This window comes from Bufo bufo, chromosome 5, assembly GCF_905171765.1.
Source record: "Bufo bufo chromosome 5, aBufBuf1.1, whole genome shotgun sequence".
NCBI classification, from domain to species: Eukaryota; Metazoa; Chordata; class Amphibia; order Anura; family Bufonidae; genus Bufo; species Bufo bufo.
The window spans coordinates 510593202-510608938 of record NC_053393.1 but is presented as its reverse complement, the minus strand read 5'-3'; positions in this window follow the sequence as shown (position 1 = coordinate 510608938).

Below are 15737 nucleotides of genomic sequence, written 5' to 3'. Positions count from 1 at the left end.
ATGTGTTTTGGGGTGTCATTTTACATATACCCATGCTGGGTGAGATAAATATCTTGGTCAAATGCCAACTTTGTATAAAAAAATGGGAAAAGTTGTCTTTTGCCAAGATATTTCTCTCACCCAGCATGGGTATATGTAAAATGACACCCCAAAACACATTCCCCAACTTCTCCTGAGTACGGCGATACCAGATGTGTGACACTTTTTTGCAGCCTAGGTGGGCAAAGGGGCCCATATTCCAAAGAGCACCTTTCGGATTTCACAGGTCATTTTTTACAGAATTTGATTTCAAACTCCTTACCACACATTTGGGCCCCTAGAATGCCAGGGCAGTATAACTACCCCACAAGTGACCCCATTTTGGAAAGAAGAGACCCCAAGGTATTCGCTGATGGGCATAGTGAGTTCATGGAAGTTTTTATTTTTTGTCACAAGTTAGTGGAATATGAGACTTTGTATGAAAAAAAAAAAAAATCATAATTTTCCACTAACTTGTGACAAAAAATAAAAAATTCTAGGAACTCGCCATGCCCCTCACGGAATACCTTGGGGTGTCTTCTTTCCAAAATGGGGTCACTTGTGGGGTAGTTATACTGCCCTGGCATTTTCCAGGGGCCCTAATGTATGGTAAGTAGGTAAATGACCTGTGAAATCCTAAAGGTGCTCTTTGGAATATGGGCCCCTTTGCCCACCTAGGCTGCAAAAAAGTGTCACACATGTGGTATCTCCATACTCGGGAGAAGTTGGGGAATGTGTTTTGGGGTGTCATGTTACATATACCCATGCTGGGTGAGAGAAATATCTTGGCAAAAGACAACTTTTCCCATTTTTTTATACAAAGTTGGCATTTGACCAAGATATTTCTCTCACCCAGCATGGGTATATGTAAAATGACACCCCAAAACACATTCCTCAACTTCTCCTGAGTACGGCGATACCAGATGTGTGACACTTTTTTGCAGCCTAGATGCGCAAAGGTGCCCAAATTCCTTTTAGGAGGGCATTTTTAGACATTTGGATACCAGACTTCTTCTCACGCTTTGGGGCCCCTAGAATGCCAGGGCAGTATAAATACCCCACATGTGACCCCATTTTGGAAAGAAGACACCCCAAGGTATTCAATGAGGGGCATGGCGAGTTCATAGAATTTTTATTTTTTTGGCACAAGTTAGCGGAAATTGATATTTTTAATTTTTTTCTCACAAAGTCTCCCGTTCCGCTAACTTGGGACAAAAATTTCAATCTTTCATGGACTCAATATGCCCCTCACGGAATACCTGGGGGTGTCTTCTTTCGAAATGGGGTCACATGTGGGGTATTTATACTGCCCTGGCATTCTAGGGGCCCTAAAGCGTGAGAAGAAGTCTGGAATATAAATGTCTAAAAAATTTTACGCATTTGGATTCCGTGAGGGGTATGGTGAGTTCATGTGAGATTTTATTTTTGACACAAGTTAGTGGAATATGAGACTTTGTAAGAAAAAAAAAAATTTATTCCGCTAACTTGGGCCAAAAAAATGTCTGAATGGAGCCTTACAGAGGGGTGATCAATGACAGGGGGGTGATCAATGACAGGGGGGTGATCAATGACAGGGGGGTGATCAATGACAGGGGGGGTGATCAATGACAGGGGGGTGATCAATGATAGGGGGGTGATCAATGACAGGGGTGGTGATCAATGACAGGGGGGGGTGATCAATGACAGGGGGGTGATCAATGACAGGGGGGGTGATCAATGACAGGGGGGTGATCAGGGAGTCTATATGGGGTGATCACCACAGTCATTGATCATGCCCCTGTAAGGCTTCATTCAGACGTCCGGATGCGTTTTGCGGATCGGATCCATCTATCAGTGCATCCGTAAAAATCATGCGGACATCTGAATGGAGCTTTACAGGGGGGTGATCAGGGAGTCTATATGGGGTGATCACCACAGTCATTGATCATGCCCCTGTAAGGCTTCATTCAGACGTCCGGATGCGTTTTGCGGATCCGATCCATCTATCAGTGCATCCGTAAAAATCATGCGGACATCTGAATGGAGCTTTACAGGGGGGTAATCAATGACAGGGGGGTGATCACCACAGTCATTGATCATGCCCCTGTAAGGCTTCATTCAGACGTCCGGATGCGTTTTGCGGATCGGATCCATCTATCAGTGCATCCGTAAAAATCATGCGGACATCTGAATGGAGCTTTACAGGGGGGTGATCAGGGAGTCTATATGGGGTGATCACCACAGTCATTGATCATGCCCCTGTAAGGCTTCATTCAGACGTCCGGATGCGTTTTGCGGATCGGATCCATCTATCAGTGCATCCGTAAAAATCATGCGGACATCTGAATGGAGCTTTACAGGGGGGTGATCAGGGAGTCTATATGGGGTGATCACCACAGTCATTGATCATGCCCCTGTAAGGCTTCATTCAGACGTCCGGATGCGTTTTGCGGATCCGATCCATCTATCAGTGCATCCGTAAAAATCATGCGGACATCTGAATGGAGCTTTACAGGGGGGTAATCAATGACAGGGGGGTAATCAGGGAGTCTATATGGGGTGATCACCACAGTCATTGATCACGCCCCTGTAAGGCTTCATTCAGACGTCCGGATGCGTTTTGCGGATCCGATCCATCTATCAGTGGATCCGTAAAAATCATGCGGACGTCTGAATGGAGCTTTACAGGGGGTTGGTCAATGACAGGGGGGTAATCAATGACAGGGGGGTGATCAGGGAGTCTATATGGGGTGATCAGGGGTGATCAGGGGCTAATAAGGGGTTAATAAGTGACGGGGGGGGGGTGTAGTGTAGTGTAGTGGTGCTTGGTGCTACTTTACTGAGCTGCCTGTGTCCTCTGGTGGTCGATCCAAACAAAGGGGACCACCAGAGGACCAGGTAGCAGGTATATTAGACGCTGTTATCAAAACAGCGTCTAATATACCTGTTAGGGGTTAAAAAAAACACATCTCCAGCCTGCCAGCGAACGATCGCCGCTGGCAGGCTGGAGATCAACTCTCTTACCTTCCGTTCCTGTGAGCGCGCGCGCCTGTGTGCGCGCGTTCACAGGAAATCTCGGCCATCGCGAGATGACGCATATATGCGTGACTCTGCGCAGGGCTGCCACCTCCGGAACGCGATCCTGCGTTAGGCGGTCCGGAGGTGGTTAAAGAGAACCTTTCATGGGTCTAGACATTATGATAAAAATTGCAGGTTATGTAGGGCACTGTGCACGGATGTAATATTGCTTATTAGTTTGTCTGGGCGCCGCTCCATTCGCCTGCTGTGCTCCCCTGCAGTTTTCCCGGCTGGAACAGGGAGGAGGAGACTGCCCTGTTTCTCAATGGACGTCTCCTTCTCCCTGGCTGTAGCACCGTCCAATCACAGCGGAGAGCGTTTTTTTTTCTCTCCCTGGCTGTGATGCTCTCCGCTGTGATTGGACCGTGCTACAGCCAGGGAGAAGGAGATGCCCATTAAGAAACTGGGCAGTCTCCTCCTCCCTGTACAGATGCTATTCATTAGCATACCAGCCCAGAAAACTGCAGGGGGGCACAGCGGGCGAACGGAGCAGTGCCCAGACAAACTAATTAGCAATATTACATCAGTGCACAGTGCCCTACATAACCTGCTAGTTATTTCATAATGCCTGGACCCATGAAAGGTCCTCTTTAATGGAGGCCACTGCAGCACCAAAAGAGGTATAATATAGTGTAGGCTCAGCATGCATGTGCAGCCTGCATTCCCTGAATTTAATGGAGGCCGGTATGGCACAAGAGGACGTAGTATTTAGTGTAAGTTCCTGTCCTAAAGGAATCACCTTGCCAGGGCGGACAAAAATGTACTTGCCAAGAATCTCACATTTTCTATAGTGAGTATGGCAGTATTGTATTTACTTTATTTGTGTTTGCAAAGTGCTGTTGCATTGTTTGGTTTTGCTTTTGCGCTTTCAGCCATGGAGACGTACACCTGCACATTGGGATGTGCTAACTAACACCCATTTCTTTCTTTGTATTAGGCCCGGGTGTCTGCTGTGTGAAACAGCAGGCACCGGGTTGCTATGGCCATCTTTAAAAGGGAACCAGTCATTAACTTGCTGCCCATACTAATGGCAGAATAAAGTAGAGACAGGTGAGTTGATTTCAGCGGCCTGTCATTTATAATTTAAAAGTAAGTGGTTGCCGTGAACCAACCTCACAATCATTGCAGACTGGGCCTGGAAAAGAGTCACGGCCACCTGAGAAGAGTCCTGGTTATTCATAAATCCCTGCTCACCTGCTGATGACTGACAGTCTTTCTTCTACCTAGTTTTCTCCCTTTTTCTCGAGGAGAGAACTGCCAATCATCAGCAGATGGTCAGGAGAGCAGGAGATTATGAATAACCAGGACTCTTCTCAGGTAGATTGGACTCTTTTCAAGGCCTTTGCTGCAATGATTATGATGCTGGTTCTCAGCAACCACTGACTTTTAGCTGATGTGTGACACACCGCTGAAATCAGCATTTCTGTCACTATTTTATGCTGCCCTCAGTGAACCTCCTTTAAAGACCTGACATGTGACATACTACTGTAGGACATCACATGTCAGGAAGGGGTTAAGGTAAAGTTTATTATTTCTATGATTTATAACTTTATAGTGTTGCAGCTGCATGTGTTTTGAGGAATTTTGCACTTATATGTAATACTTTGGGATTCCTATACATTAGCATCTGAATTCAATTTTGGGGGACAAGAAAAACAAATGATGCATTCTGTAATAGGACACTGAGTGCTTCTCCCGTGATACCTCTAATCTAGGTGACACTGGTGCATACCTTCCATGAGTGCTGGTGACGAGGGCAGCCACACAGACGAGATGTTCCATGCTTAATCTGAATGGATTGTTCCCTTTTCAAATACTCTGAACATCATGTACTAAGAGGAAACACAGTAAGGGTCCATTCACACATCCGTATGTGTTTTGCGGTTCCGCACATCGCAGGCACTTTCATAGAAAATGCCTTTTCTTGTCCGTAATTGCTGACAAGAATAGGACATGTTCTATTTTTTTGCGGAACGGAAGTGCAGATCCGCAAATGAGGACAAAACATTCTGGCCCCATTGAAAATGAATGGGTCCACACCTGTTCCGCAAAATTGCGGAATGGATGTGGACCCATTTTGGGACGTGTGAATGGACCCTTAATCCAATAGACAAAAAAATTGGTTATTTTTCTTTGTATATAAAGTTCTAGGGGGTCATTTGTCAGACTGGCATTTTACACCAGTCATTAATATCCCCTGCGTCGCTGGAGGATGTGCTTAATTTACAAAACACATCCTTTGGCAGTCCGATTAAAATCTACTCCAGCTCTGAAAACAGCTGCTCTTGTATTAAAGCCTAGACCAGGGGTCAGCAACCTTCGGCACTCCAGCTGTTGTCAAACTACAACCCCCAGCATGCTCCATTCACTTCTATGGGAGTGAGTGGTAGATTCGGAAGCATTCTTTCATGCAGAGGCCAGGTTTTTCAGGGCAGGTGTCGCACTGATAAATGGTGCTCTTTCGTATTCCCCTTTTGCAACAAACCCGGCATCTTTGTTGGGTCTTTCCTCTCCTCGCTGTTTGGAGGACTTCACCAGGGAAATGTTGTCCTGGTACAACACAGCCACTATGACCTCCTGAAGTACTGGCGACCTCCCCTTCCTGACTTTGGAAAATTAGGGCCTTGGTGACCCTGTTGGAACTGAAGGAAAGTCCCTGTGTGGCCTGCAGCTCGATGTAAAACGTACACATTGTACAGTGCCTTCTGTACAATGTGCACGACCAGCTTTTTGTACCACACCTTAGTTTTACACATGGCACTGTAGGGCTTCAGAACTTGATCAGACAGATCAACCCTCCCGTGTGCCTGTTGTAATCAAGGATGCAGTCTGGCTTGTTGAGACTGGTACCTCGCACTTGGGCAGGAGAACTGGTGTGAATGGTGGTCAGTACAAGGACATGCCTCTTGTCCTTGTTCCTTAATCACTAGGATGTTCTCATGGCAGAGAGCCTTAGTGTTTGCCTTTTCAGAGTAGTTGCCCTACCAGGGATCTAGGGAGGCAGAGGTCGCGCTACATTTTTTCTGGAAGAGTAAAAATACTCCTCTTACCATTTTTGAGGAGTATTTTCCACAGATGAGGAGTACGAAAGTTACAGTAATTCAAATAGTTAATACGAAGGCCTTACATAACATTAAGGGGTTGCTATTTATGCATGAAAACCATTACTAGTATCTAGAACTGTCTTCCATGCATAAATGGCAAATTTAGACAATTTTACATTTAGCGGAGGTCCCTGTTGCTCTGAGGGGGGTCGGCACCACTGAGGTCACTTGCTCTGAGGGGGTCGGCACCACTGAGGTCCCTGTTGCTCTGAGGGGTCGGCACCACTGAGGTCACTTGCTCTGAGGGGGTCGGCACCACTGAGGTCACTTGCTCTGAGGGGGTCGGCACCACTGAGGTCCCTGTTGCTCTGAGGGGGTCGGCACCACTGAGGTCCCTGTTGCTCTGAGGGGGTCGGCACCACTGAGGTCCCTGTTGCTCTGAGGGGGTCGGCATCACTGAGGTCACTTGCTCTGAGGGGGTCGGCACCACTGAGGTCACTGTTGCGCTGAGGGGGGGTCAGCACCGCTGAGGTCACTGTTGCTCTGAGGGGGTCGGCACCGCTGAGGTCACTGTTGCTCTGAGGGGGTCGGCACCACTGAGGTCACTGTTGCGCTGAGGGGGGTCGGCACCGCTGAGGTCACTGTTGCGCTGAGGGGGGTCGGCACCACTGAGGTCACTGTTGCTCTGAGGGGGTCGGCACCACTGAGGTCCCTGTTGCTCTGAGGGGGTCGGCACCACTGAGGTCACTGTTGCGCTGAGGGGGTCGGCACTGCTGAGGTCACTGTTGCTCTGAGGGGGTTGGCACCGCTGAGGTCACTGTTGCTCTGAGGGGGTCGGCACCGCTGAGGTCACTGTTGCACTGAGGGTCAGCACCACTGAGGTCACTGTTGCAGTGATTTTATGAGGTTTAAAGGGTTTTTCCTAAGATGGATATTTATCACCTGTCGTTAAAAAAGGACCCCTCACCTCTCCTGATCTGTCTGTTTTGGTAACTACTTGCACCCCCACATGTAATAACAATCCTGGAGGATCTATTCTTATGACTTTATGTTGCACCATTCCTCTGTTATTCTGTTATTAGTTATGAATGACCTTGCTGGTAGTTTGCAGTGAAGGTCCAGATGGGGGTGTCCCTGCACAGCCTGATATTATTCATCAGTGCTGTCAACTGGCAACCCCCCGCTGGACCTTTATTGCAGACTACTAGCAATTAGATCATAAGTTCTAGTAGGAATAATAGAGTAATGGTACAATATAGAGTCACAAGAATTGACTCCCCAGAATTGTTATTGCATGGGAAATGCAAGTCGTTACTAAAACAGACATGTCCCCTTCAAGTACATGATCGCTGGGGTTCCCACCTTGGTTACCACGTTCTAGTGTTCTCTGGGTCAAGTATGGATAGGTAAATAGTGTTGATCTTGGGACAATCCCTTTAATTTTTGCTGCTGTTTCTGTGCTGCTAGTCACTGGGTTTTGCCATCCATCACGTGGCCATTGCTGCCCACCAAAGTTACGTGCTTGTAGATGAGCTCTCAGGTGGGTATGTCGTGCTACCGGGGCTGTTGTTAGACTCTGAAGAGACCTGAGGCCCTGGCAGAGCAGGACACAGGCACAATGGATGGTGGTGCATGCTGGTGCCAAGGGTACAAGCGAAAGACCCGGGCACATACCTTGCAGGGCCACAGTCACATGTTATGGATCTGGATGATGACATCACGCAGTGATAACCACTGATCTAGGGAGCAGCAACCTTTGGCACTCCAGCGCTGCTGTGAAACTACAACTCCCAGCATGCACATTTGCTCAGCTGTTCTTGTAACTCCCAAAGAAGTGAAAGGAGGATACTGGGAGTTGTAGTTTCAGCACAGCTGGAGTGCCGGAGGTTGCTTATCCCTGATTTAGAGGGCTGTCATTTTGTGTTATGCTTGATCTTGCTATAACCCTGCTTTCACACCTGAGCGTTCTGAAACGAGCGCTCTGTATGCGCGATTGTACGGGCGTTCACAAGCGCCATACAGAGACAGGCGAACACACATTGTCGCGCGTTCCCGAAAGTCTATGTACGGGAACGCGCGACAAACGCTCAAAAAAAAGCTCAAGTACTTGTTTGAGCGTCGGGGCGTTTTACAGCGCGATCGTACGCGCTGTAAACGCCCAGGTGAGAACCATTCCCATAGGGAATTCATTGGTTCTTGCCTGTTGTGCGTTTTACAGCGCTTGGGAACGCGAAGTAAAACGCTCAGGTCTGAACCCAGGGTAAAGGGGAGTTTGTCTTCCATGACCCATTGCCCTATCTCATTCCACAAAAAAGCCACCACCGCTGTGGTTATTGGATTATACAGTTTTACAGTGAAGTACTTCATGTGCTTGGCAGAGGGACTATGTCCTGGAGGCTGTAAATGGCCACATGAGGCACCGCATTACAGAAGAAATCCTTACAAGCGTCTGATGGAACATGCTGCAATGAATCCTTGATGGATTCAGAAGAAAGCTGACAGGTGACAGAGGTCTACGGGTGACAGGTCTGTCGTTATGGAGGTCTCCTGTTGGCGTGTCCAGCGCTGGGACCCCCGCTGACTTCTATAAGCAGGAGTCTGAAGCGCTCAGCCGCTTTTCCTCACTGCTGACTGCGGTAGTGAAGACGGTCCCCTAGACCACGGGTGGTCAAACACAAGGCCCGCGGGCCGAATCCGGCCCGCCAGACCTCGTCATGTGGCCTGCGTAGCCGCAGGCGGCCCCCCGCTCCTCCCGGCTCCTGTATCGGGTGTATCGCTCAAGGAGAGCTGTGTATTACCGGTACTTACAACTACAAGCGCTCGCCGAGAGGCTGGGAGGACGGGCGCTGGCAGTGTGAGTCATACGTCACGCGCCTGCGCCTACTTTATGAATGAAGCAGGCGCGTGACGTATGACTCACACTGCCAGCACCTGTCCCCCTGGCCTGCCTCCTGCCTGCTACCTACCGAGCGGCGAGCGCTTGTAGTTGTAAGTACCGTAATTCACAGCGCTCCTTATGCGATTACATACAATTACAATTAACTATTACAGATACGATTATACAGTGAGCGGGGCCTGTGTAGTAGAATAGTCACTGCACGGGCCCCGCTGTCATTATAAAAGCAGATGCCGGCCCCTAGCCCGTGTATTGGGGGTCATTCACACTACAGGGACACTTATGGAGGGGATCTGTGGAATGACACATAGCATAAGATGCTATATATGTGTCATCCACAGATCCCCCCCATAACTGTCATACACAGATCCCCCATAAGTGTCACCCACAGATCCCCCATAAGTGTCACCCACAGATCCCCCATAAGTGTCACCCACAGATCCCCCATAAGTGTCACCCACAGATCTCCCATAAGTGCCATCCACAGATCCCCCATAACAGTGCGTCACCCACAGATCCCCCATAACAGTGCCATCCACAGATCCCCCATAACAGTGCCACCCACAGACCACAATTAGTTCAAAACCCACCAAAAGCACACCTTTTGGTTCAATTTTTTCTTTTCTTATTTTCCTCCTCAAAAACATAGGTGCGTCTTATAGGCGAAAAATACGGTAACCCTTACAGTTCTGGAATGTGTTGGATAACACTGACATAATGCTGTCAGTGTTATCCAACACGTTCCAGAACTGTAAGGGTTACATAGCATCATAAATCAGTATAATGCTATGTGACCCCAGTCAGCGCTTGCAGGTCAGGCCGGGACCGGCCCTTTGAGGGGGACCAAACTGCTGATGCGGGCCCCCGACGAATTTGAGTTGACACCCCTGCCCTAGACCTTCTATTGAGGCCGGTCTTCACTACCGCAGTCAGCAGGGAGGAGCGCTCCAGACTCAACACTATAGGGTAAAAACAAGGCGCTCAGACCACCACTTACCCCCGCCAGTGAGGATCGCGCACCTCCTTCCTCCCTCTTCAGAGCGGTGTATCCTAAGCTTCGGCAGCCCGCTCAAACTGACCAATAACAAAGCTCCTCACTGTAAGGGAGCCTTGTTATTGGTTGTCTCAGGCAGCAGCAGCATCGCTGTGCTCCCTCGCCGTTCATAGCATTCACTACACTTATGAATGGCAGGGAAAAGTCTAAGGCGTATCGGTACGCCTTAGACTTTTTCCAGGGAGTAAAATGGCCTGAACAGGCGTCTATGACGCTTGTACAGGCGTTATTGCGACCTCTGTAGGGAGGCCTCTCTGATTTTCGCATACTGTGCCGCAAGCCATTGTACCTCTGGCTTTTAAGTTCTATTTTTTTTGCGGTGCAGAAGCACTCCGTAGTGCTTCCGTTCCACACCGACTTTCCGGATTGTGGACCCATTCAAGTGAATGGGTCCGTATCCATGATGCGGGTGCTGTTTGCGGACCTCAATACGGGCACAGCCGTGTGCATGAGCCCTAATTCCATATCGTGCCCGCTTGCCTCGGCAAATACTGGCATAATTTAACCCTTCCTTTAAAAAATACAAGAGACTCATCTATGCGAATTTTTTTTTTTCAGGGGTGAACACCTCTGCAAATGCAAATTTGGAGTTGAGGTGCTCGTGTGCAGGTCTAATCTTGAATAGCCAGTCATTTTATTTTATTTTTGGGGGGGCAGTGTCCGTTATTATAATGTAGGAATTTCAAAAGAGATTCAACCAACGGGTCTTGCATATGAGGATGTGAGGTTCTGGGCAATAAATTGCTGGGTGTATAAATTTGTGCCCGTGCCAGGAAGTTAGGGAAACCTTCCATTTGAAGCCCTTTCAAACGATTCAATACACTCAAGTTAGCAAATTTCTCACAGAGAGGTTGAAAGATGTCTCTAAGGAAAGAATTAAAAATGAGTTTGATAAGATAGTACTGAAGGCTCTGCCCACAATCCATTTCTCTCTTATATACCCAACTTCGTGAGATCATGGGGGACGGTCTGCCACAACTGGCTTTTCGCCCATGGGCGCGTATCTTAGAGGATGGTGAGGCAGGGAGACAAGATCTTAAAAGGGGTGGTGGGCGTTGAGGGAACTCGGTCATAAATGAAACTTGGAGGGACACACAGTTCAGGATAATGCACAATGCCATATATGCCTTCAATCTCCCGACAGCGCCTAACAATCCGACAGGATCACTAGTTGTCCAAAGTGTAGGGTGATGCACACCGATCTATTTCATGGTTTATGGTCCTGTCCTCAAATTCAAGGTCTGTGGTCCCAGATTTCAAAGGTTAGCTGGAATCTTACGGTTCCATTAAGCCCGATGATCTTTTTGTTTCATTATTGGGAGGAATTGAAGGATGGGGTCCTTGTGGAGCGAAGACTGCCTACCCTCTTCCATGCACTCTGTATGGTAGCTAAGAGGAGCATCTTGCAACGCTGGCTTCAGCCTTTGGTCCTTCTAAAGATGACATTCTAGCCTCTCTTAGGGAATTGTTGGCTCTGGAGCGAGGTGATGCATAAGACATAAAGAAGGGAAGGGAGGCAAGTTTCTTAAGAAATGGAGAGGTTTTCCTATCCAGTTCTTTACTAATTCCGAGATTGATAATATTATGAGACCTTTTACACTAACAAAGTGGTATTTAGAGGAACAATTGAAAGGGACGCTAGGTCGCTTGGCACTATGATATTTTTATTCGGATCGTCTGAGAATTTTGCCCCTATGTCGACATAATACCTTTGGACCCATGGCTATCAAGTGGCTTTGCAATTGTTCTGGCAGGACCACGAAGAAAAGAAAGTTAGTTGGTTTTGATTTGGGGTTGGGAAGATGGGGGGGGGGGGGGGGATTTAGGTTTTTGGGGTTGGGGGGGGGGGGGGTGGGGGAATTACTTGAGGAAGGTACTTGCCTCTTTGGGTCAACTTGTTACGTATCCTTGCTGTCTAACCAGGCATTAATGTATGCTTTATGAAAAATGATATGTAACAGACATGCTTTGCTTTGATTTCTGTATCTTTGTATTTTATGTTCTATTTTTTCTCAATGAAAATAAAAATTGTCTTTAAAAAAAAAAAAAAAATTTGTGCCATCAAATTTATGAAATCTTCAGAGAAAAAGATCTTGAAAAAATCTATTTCTGTAAAGCCCATGCAGTTAATCTGGATTCCAGATCAAGATACGTGTATGTCTCTTCAGTGGAGTACATTCTCTGGGATTGACGTGACATTTTTATTGGTGTGTGTAAAGTGAAAAGTGTCGGGGGGGGGGGGGGGGGGGGGGGGGGGGGGGGGGGGGGGGGGGGGGGGGGGGGGGGGGGGGGGGGGGGGGGGGGGGGGGGGGGGGGGGGGGGGGGGGGGGGGGGGGGGGGGGGGGGGGGGGGGGGGGGGGGGGGGGGGGGGGGGGGGGGGGGGGGGGGGGGGGGGGGGGGGGGGGGGGTGAAACCTGAGCGGATGGGGTCAGTGATTGACAGTACTGAGCGGCGCTCAGCAGGTGCAGGATTCACGCATGCAGACGAGACATTCATAGGTTCAAAAATCTAAATGACTAAGGACTGACTGTGAATACACCCTTAAAGTGTACCTAAACTTAAAACCTCCTGTAAATGTTATTACATCATTTTTTTTCTAATAAACTTTAATCTTTTTTTTACTTTCCCTAGTGAAATAGGCATGCAAACTTCAGGCGACCATTTTATTAGTGAAAAATAAACAAAATTTAAAGTATATTAGAAAAATGTAATCACTTTTACAATAGTTTTTAATAAAGTTTGTTTATAAGTCTAGGTGCACTGAACAATATCAGCCCTCATACACGATGCTTAAGGGGTATTCTGGTTGTTTAGTTATCCCCTCCACAGGATAATAATCAGATCGGTGAGGGTCCTACTGCTGGGACCCCCACCGATTACAAGAACAGGTGTCCCGTACCTTCTGCAGCCCCCTGAAATGACGGGAGCGCCTGTCCGCACATGCGTGCAGGAGCTCCAGAGACAGCAGGGTACAGCGCTCACCTATATCTGGAATTCCCATAGAAATAAATGGAGCGGCCACATGGATAGGGGATAACTTTAACCAAGCGGATTACACTCTTTCGCTACCAGCAGCGTACATGTACGGCAAACTGGAGAGATGGGCAAACATGGCTAATTACCACAACTGGCATGCCAGCAGGTGAACATAAAGAAATGAGCAATTGTGACATTTAACCACTTACCGTCACACTAACGCCGAAAGGCGTCATTTCTTGCGGCGCTCCCAGTCACACTAACGCCGAATTGGCGTCATCTCGCCGTGAGCAGAGATTTCCTGTGAACGCGCGCACACAGGAACGGAAGGTAAGAGAGTTGATCTCCAGCCTGCCAGCGGCGATCGTTCGCTGGCAGGCTGGAGATGTGATTTTTTTAACCCCTAACAGGTATATTAGACGCTGTTATGATAACAGCGTCTAATATACCTGCTACCTGGTCCTCTGGTGGTCCCCTTTGTTTGGATCGACCACCAGAGGACACAGGTAGCTCAGTTAAGTAGCACCAAGCACCACTACACTACACCCCCCCCCCATCACTTATTAACCCTTATTAGCCCCTGATCACCCCATATAGACTCCCTGATCACCCCCCTGTAAAGCTCCATTCAGACGTCCGCATGATTTTTACGGATCCACTGATAGATCGGATCCGCAAAACGCACACGGACGTCTGAATGGAGCCTTACAGGGGCGTGATCAATGACTGTGGTGATCACCCCATATAGACTCCCTCATCACCCCCCCTGTCATTGATTACCCCCCCTGTCATTGATCACCCCCCCTGTAAAGCTCCATTCAGACGTCCGCATGATTTTTACGGTTCCACTGATAGATGGATCGGATCCGCAAAACACATACAGGCGTCTCCCTGGAGCCTTCCAGGGGGGGTGATCACCCCATATAGACTCCCTGATCACCCTCCCTGTCATTGATCACCCCCCCCCCTGTCGGGCTGCATTCAGATGTCCGTATGATTTTTACGGATCCACGGATACATGGATCGGATCCGCAAAACACATACGGACATCTGAATGGAGCCTTATAGGGGGGTGATCAATGACCAGGGGGTGATCACCCCATATAGACTCCCTGATCACCACCCTGTCATTGATCACCTCTGTAAGGCTCCATTCAGACATTTTTTTGGCCCAAAGTTAGCGGAAATTATATATTTTTCTTACAAAAGTCTCATATTCCACTACCTTGTGTCAAAAAATAAAATCTCACATGAACTCACCATACCCCCTCACGGAATCCAAATGCGTAAATTTTTTTAGACATTTATATTCCAGACTTCTTCTCACGGTTTAGGGCCCCTAGAATGCCAGGGCAGTATAAATACCCCACATGTGACCCCATTTCGGAAAGAAGACACCCCCAGGTATTCCGTGAGGGGCATATTGAGTCCATGAAAGATTGAAATTTTTGTCCCAAGTTAGCGGAACGGGAGACTTTGTGAGAAAAAAAAAAAATAATTCCGCTAACTTGGGCCAAAAAAATAAAATCTCACATGAACTCGCCATGCCCCTCATTGAATACCTTGGGGTGTCTTCTTTCCAAAATGGGGTCACATGTGGGGTATTTATACTGCCCTGGCATTCTAGGGGCCCCAAAGCGTGAGAAGAAGTCTGGTATCCAAATGTCTAAAAATGCCCTCCTAAAAGGAATTTGGGCCCCTTTGCGCATCTAGGCTGCAAAAAAAGTGTCACACATCTGGTATCGCCGTACTCAGGAGAAGATGGGGAATGTGTTTTGGGGTGTCATTTTACATATACCCATGCTGGGTGAGAGAAATATCTTGGTCAAATGCCAACTTTGTATAAAAAAAATGGTAAAAGTTGTCTTTTGCCAAGATATTTCTCTCACCCAGCATGGGTATATGTAAAATGACACCCCAAAACACATTCCCCAACTTCTCCTGAATACGGCGATACCACATGTGTGACACTTTTTTGCAGCCTAGGTGGGCAAAGGGGCCCATATTCCAAAGAGCACCTTTCGGATTTCACAGGTCATTTACCTACTTACCACACATTAGGGCCCCTGGAAAATGCCAGGGCAGTATAACTACCCCACAAGTGACCCCATTTTGGAAAGGAGACACCCCAAGGTATTCCATGAGGGGCATGGCGAGTTCCTAGAATTTTATATTTTTTTGTCACAAGTTAGTGGAAAATGATTTTTTTTTTTTTTTCTTACAAAGTCTTATATTCCACTAACTTGTGACAAAAAATAAAAACTTCCATGAACTCACTATGCCCATCAGCGAATACCTTGGGGTGTCTTCTTTCCAAAATGGGGTCACTTGTGGGGTAGTTATACTGCCCTGGCATTCTAGGGGCCCAAATGTGTGGTAAGGAGTTTGAAATCAAATTCTGTAAAAAATGACCAGTGAAATCCGAAAGGTGCTCTTTGGAATATGGGCCCCTTTGCCCACTTAGGCTGCAAAAAAGTGTCACACATGTGGTGTCTCCGTATTCAGGAGAAGTTGGGGAATGTGTTTTGGGGTGTCATTTTACATATACCCATGCTGGGTGAGAGAAATATCTTGGCAAAAGACAACTTTTCCCATTTTTTTATACAAAGTTGGCATTTGACCAAGATATTTCTCTCACCCAGCATGGGTATATGTAAAATGACACCCCAAAACACATTCCCCAACTTCTCCT